Here is a 6097-nt window from a genome sequence, read left to right on the forward strand (position 1 = left end):
TGTGTTCACAAAAAGAGTACATACTTTTAGGGCGTAGCATAAGTAGGCAAATTGGGACGTAGCATTTCTTTATGAATGGGTCATTGAATCACTTTCTCAAATGATTCATTCAAAACTGTAGATTCATCCAGAAGCGAAACACCACATTCTGCTCGGGTTTTGTTTGTGTGAAACAGACAATATTTTTTGTAAAATGTATGTCAGCTATATTAACTTGTCTTGTAACATGCCCATGTTAAGTTGTATTATGCCAGATGTGAACGATTGGCCATAAGTTTCACCAATCCTGAAGCGTGCGCAACGTCTTTTACAATTTAACTTTCGCACTACATGATTTTGGTATTATAAAATAAAAAAGGGATTTCATGATCTATAATGACAAATGTTTAACAAAAATGGCAATAAAATTATACTTGTTATAAGATTCGAACAGCATAAAAAAAATGTAAAATGTGTGATGACAAACTAAGTTTGATTACTTTTTATTACACTTTTTACAAAATGAAATGTCATTATCCATGCAAGTGATTTCTGAAACCTCTTACTATATACAGATCACTACAGCTGCTTTCAGGAATGAGTTTGCAAATGACATTTCATGTCTTTGTGATATTTGAAACTCATCTCACACTGAGGACATGTGTAAGGCCTCTCTCCTGTGTGAAGCCTCATGTGAATGTTAAGGTTTCCTTTATGTATGAAACTCTTTCCACACTGAAGGCAGGTGAAAGGCTTCTCTCCAGTGTGAACTCTCACGTGAACCTCAAGGACTGATTTGGTTAAGCAACTCTTTCCACAGTGATGGCACACATAAGGCTTCTCTTTGGTGTGAGTTATTAGATGCTTCTCAAGGCGATCGCTGTCTGTGAAATTCCTTCCACACTGATGGCATGTAAAACCGTTTACTCTCAAGTGAGTCTTCATGTGCTGATTAAGGTATACTTTACGACTGAAACTCTTTCCACACTGAGCACATATGAATGGTTTCTCTCCAGTGTGAACTCTCATGTGAGACTTAAGATATTCTTTTTGTGAGTAGCTCTTCTCACACACTTTACAGGTGAAAGGTCTCTCTCCAGTGTGACTTCTCATGTGGTAATCAAAGTTTCCTTTATGTGCAAAACTCTGTCCACACTGTTGGCAGGTGAAAGGCTTCTCCCCGGTGTGAGTTCTCAGGTGTACAGTAAGCTGTTGTTTTTGAGTAAAACTGTGTCCACACTGTTGGCAGGTGTAAGGTTTCACTCCGGTGTGAATTCTGATGTGGGAATTAAAGTTTTCTTTACGTGCAAAACTCTGTCCACAATGTTGGCAGGTATAAGGCTTCTCTCCGCTGTGAATTCTCATGTGTACAGTAAGGTTTTGTTTTTGAGCAAAACCCTGTCCACACTGAGGGCAGATGAAAGGCTTCTCTCCGGTGTGAATTCTTAAGTGGGACTTAAAGTTTTCTTTCTGTGTAAAACTCTGTCCACAATGTTGGCAGGTGTAAGGCTTCTCTCCAGTGTGAGTTCTCATGTGAACAGTAAGGTGTGGTTTTTTTAACTAAAACTCTTTCCACACTGATTGCATACATGTGTCTTAGCTTCTCTTTTTATTAATGTAGTCTTTTCAGTCTGTGTGGATTTTTCTCCAGTCATGAAATCATGATCTTCATCACACTGATCTTTCTCTTCTACTTCATTCAATTCTTGACTTTCTTCTTTCAGTACCATCATCTCTAAAGAAAATAAGAAAAAAATAAGTAAATGCAAATTAACACCAGTTTATTGGCACAAAAGAACATACATCAAAATAGTGCATTAAAGGGTTAGTTCACCCCCCCAAAAAATTGTCAATTATTCACCATCATGTTGCTCCAAACCCGTAAGACTTCCGTTCATCTTTGGAACACAAATTAAGATATTTTTGGTGAAATATGAGAGGTATATGACGCAATATAATCACCACTTCAAGGTCCAGAAAGGTACTAATGACATTTTAAAAGTTGACGTAACTGCAGTGTTTCACCTTAATGTTATGAAGCAACAAGAAAACTAATTTGTGCTCTGAAGATGAACAAAGGTCTTACAGGTGTGGAACAACATGAGGGTGAGTAATTGATAGAATTTTCATTTTTGGGAACTAACCCTTTAAAGGGAACTAACCCATGATTTACTCACCCTCAAATCCTAGGTATATGATTCCAGACGAACACAATCAGAAAAAAAATTATCCTTAGTCCTCCAAAGTTTAGAATGGTTGCAAATAGCTGGCCACATTTTGAATTTAAAACTTTATAAAGTAAAATAATGAGCTTCCAGCACAACAGCCATACGCATTCGATGTACGTCAAAAAAAGCGTTAACTTCAACGACGTAGTACACAATGACACAACGTACTACGCGTTATAGTGTGGGACATAGCGTAGTGTAGAACATCATGTCATTGTCTACTACATCGAGGAAGTTAACACCTTTTGTAGTATGTCGAATGCGCATGCCTGTCGTGCCAGAAGCGCGTTATTTTAATTTATAAAGTTTTAAATGAGGATATTTGTTTTACACAAACGAATGGATTCACTTCAGAAGGCCTTTATTAAAAGATTAGTTCACTTTCAAATTAAAAATCTGATAATTTACTCACCCCCATGTTATCCAAGATGTTCATCTTTCTTTCTTCAGTCGAAAAGAAATTAAGGTTTTTGATGAAAACATTCCAGGATTTTTCTCCATATAGTGGACTTCAATGGAGCCCAAACGGTTGAAGGTCAAAATTATAGTTTCAGTGCAGCTTCAAAGCATTCTACATTATCTCAGACGAGGAATAAGGGTTTTATCTAGAGAAACCATTGCTCATTTTCCAAAAAAAACAAAACAAAAAAAAACTTCTATACGTTTTATCAATAAATGCTCATCTTGAACTAGCTCTCTTCTTCTTCTTCTCTATTTGAAGAAGTTTGAACTAATTGTTATATACTTGCACTAGCATATTGTATATGACAATTTAGTTCAAACTTTGATCTGTGGAGGGCAGTAATACACTTAGCAGTGTCTACACTGCCGGAATTCAAATAGAGAAGAAGAAGAGAGCTAGTTCAAGATGAGCATTTATTGATAAAACATATAGACCTTATGTAGCCCCGCCCCTTTTCAGCGTTGCTCTCGTTGTCTTTCGACTTCCGGTTTGTATTTCCACAGCGATATTACATTTATGAATTAACTGCTCGTTTTAAAATCTTCCCGACCTACTGACATTTGTTAAGACATCTGCTTTAAACATAACAATGCTCATGATAACTTTCATTAACTCTACAACAAGTAAATCCACTTAACCAACTAATTATTCTTTGACAGCGATGCCATAGAAATGTACAGAGCTACCGCAAAACGGAAGTTCAAAGACAATTTTATAAAGATGGCGGCGCGCTTGTTTCTCTGGTAAATAAGGTCTATAGAAGTTTTTTTTGTTTTTGTTTTTTGGAAAATGAGCGATGGTTTCGCTAGATAAGACTCTTATTCCTCATCTAGTATTGTTTAAAGCCCTTTGAAGCTGCACTGAAACTGTAATTTTGACCTTCAAACGTTTGGGCTCCATTGAAGTCCACTATAAGGAGAATAATCCTGGAATGTTTTCATCAAAAGCCTTAATTTCTTTTCGACTGAAGAAAGAAAGACATGAACATCTTGGATGACATGGGGGTGAGTAAATTATCAGGAAATTTTAATTTGAAAGTGAACTAATCCTTTAACCCCCTGTAGTCATATAGATTTATTTTTTATTTTTTTTATGGATGGATGCATTTTTTGTCTACAAAATGTGGGCAGCCATTCACAACCATTATAAACCTTGGAGGACTATGGATATGTTTAAATGTATCTCCGATTGTGTTCGTCTGAAAGAAGATAGTCATATACACCTAGGATGGCTTGAGGGTGAGTAAATCATGGGATCTTTTCATTTTTGGATGAACTACCCATAAAGCATCAAAGTAATCAGCATGTATGCTATACAATAATCCTATACCCAATAAGCTACTGAAAGTGGAGTTACCCATTATCTCAGAATCTCTTCTCAATTTTGTTAACTGTTTGCTTTCTTTAGGACACAGCAAGACAGTCCAAGAAAGCTGGCAGTTATCAAACTCCTTAACACTTGAACCAAGAGAGCTGGATTATTATGGGCCAACCCCAAATCTGCCATTCATGTCAATAATATAAAAAAAATAAAAAATTTGTCCACGTCTCAACTAACCTGTTTGTGTCTCAGTATTTTCTTGTTTCACTCTGAAAGTTTCTTCAATCTTAATGTCTTCACTCTCCTCTTTAATAAACTCCATCTTTATAATAGTGTCACGTGGATCTCAGCTGCTTCACCAGGAGTTTTTCTGTGTGTTTGTCCTGTTTAAGATGAGAATAATTAAAAGAAAGAAAAATAAATCCACACTAAATATCTGGAGGCGTCTCAATCAGCTCTAGTTCAGTAATTCAGAGAGATAGTTTAAGGTGCAGTAGGTGATCTGGGAAATGCTAACTTTAGCCTGCTAGCACTGAAAGCATACAATCCCACAGAAGAAACATACTGAGGTAAAAATTCAAAATGTTGTTTTTTTTATTTATAATATAATATAGTTAAGTAATATAACATGACAAGGGAGCTATTTTGTGAATATTCTCGCGATTGCAAACGTTACATTGATTTTAGTTCAATAAACAAGTAGTTACACACCCAATATCGATAGACCAATGAAAATAGCTCCAAACAAAGATCACAGCAGAACTATTGCGTATCTCAAAGCAACTCTCAGCGATATTTTGTTACTGAATGATTCAGCTTTTTGAGTTGTAATTTTGCTGTGTAAATTATGTAATTTAATTGGTAACAGCCCTATAGTGCATATTGAATTAATTTATCAAATGTAAGAATTTGACATGAACAATGAAGCATACATTTTATAAGATTAAAAAAAGGCCTTTATAAAGGTAAAGAACATCCTGGGGAAAATATAAAAAATATACAGATTTAAGAATGTATATGAAAAGTTCAATGTATATCAATGCATATCAAATAGCCTTTATGACAGCGAAAATATTGTTTTATTCTTACATGTAACATAGGTATGTACTATAATGTGTATTTCTATCACAGGTTTGGTCTTAAGTTTCATACAAGGTGGTATTAAAAAGGTCTTAAATTTAACTTGTTTGTATCTAGACACCCTGGTGTGATGTCTGCATGAACAGGCTGTGCAATGGTACTATACAAACACACTGTGACTGACAGGGAACACGTACTATCATTTCATTCAGACAGAACGCAATGATTGAACGAACATTTTATGCTCCTACGTCTTCCACAGACAATATATATTTATAAAATACATTTAGACCATTTAACAGTGTTTGCTGTCAGGATATGAGGAGACTTTCAACCAGCATAACAAAATGTTTCTGTAGAAAATCACCTATTGCACCTTTAATGGCCTGATTAGACACACAAAAAAGCTTAGAACTAGCACTAAAATTACATACACTTAATATCTGTGATTTATATTTGGTATTTTAATATGTACATTTATTAGATTACACTAGTTTAATAATTAGATGTCATTACACACGTTTTACAGTATTACAATGTTACATTCAACAAATATTAAGCCATTTTACAAAATCTAAAATTCCCTGAACAGGTTGCAATGTTTAAGAACACAAACCTTTCTCCAACCGAATCATAACAAATGCAGGAGCTCGGCGCAGACTTATGACGTCACATCGCCAATATAAAAGTCCCGTTCAGACGCTGCTGTGTAAAATCACAAATGTGCTTAGAAATTATAGGCTACAATATACGAATAATTAAATAGATGTCAGAATAATTCAGAGTTTAATTATTGGTGAAATACATACATACATACATGAATGTTTTCTTTCCAATGATGTGTTGAAAATATTAATAACTTCTAATGAAAAAGATAAAAAAAAAAAAAATGAAAAGGGCTAAAATAATGAAAAGCATTTAAATTCAATACTGAGTAATATGACTATGGACTTAAAGATATGACTAACTGAATTTGACTTCATCAACCTAAAATTAAAACCAATATTTTCTCCATAATGTTTTGCCT

At 34.8% G+C, this 6097-nt stretch overlaps 1 pseudogene; it reads right to left on the bottom strand.

Annotated features, from left to right (window-relative positions):
- Positions 1–466: 466 nt before the first annotated feature.
- On the bottom strand, positions 467–5863 carry LOC125245267 (annotated as a pseudogene).
- Positions 5864–6097: the final 234 nt, after the last annotated feature.

This window comes from Megalobrama amblycephala, linkage group LG14 (genome assembly GCF_018812025.1).
Source record: "Megalobrama amblycephala isolate DHTTF-2021 linkage group LG14, ASM1881202v1, whole genome shotgun sequence".
Classification (NCBI taxonomy): domain Eukaryota; kingdom Metazoa; phylum Chordata; class Actinopteri; order Cypriniformes; family Xenocyprididae; genus Megalobrama; species Megalobrama amblycephala.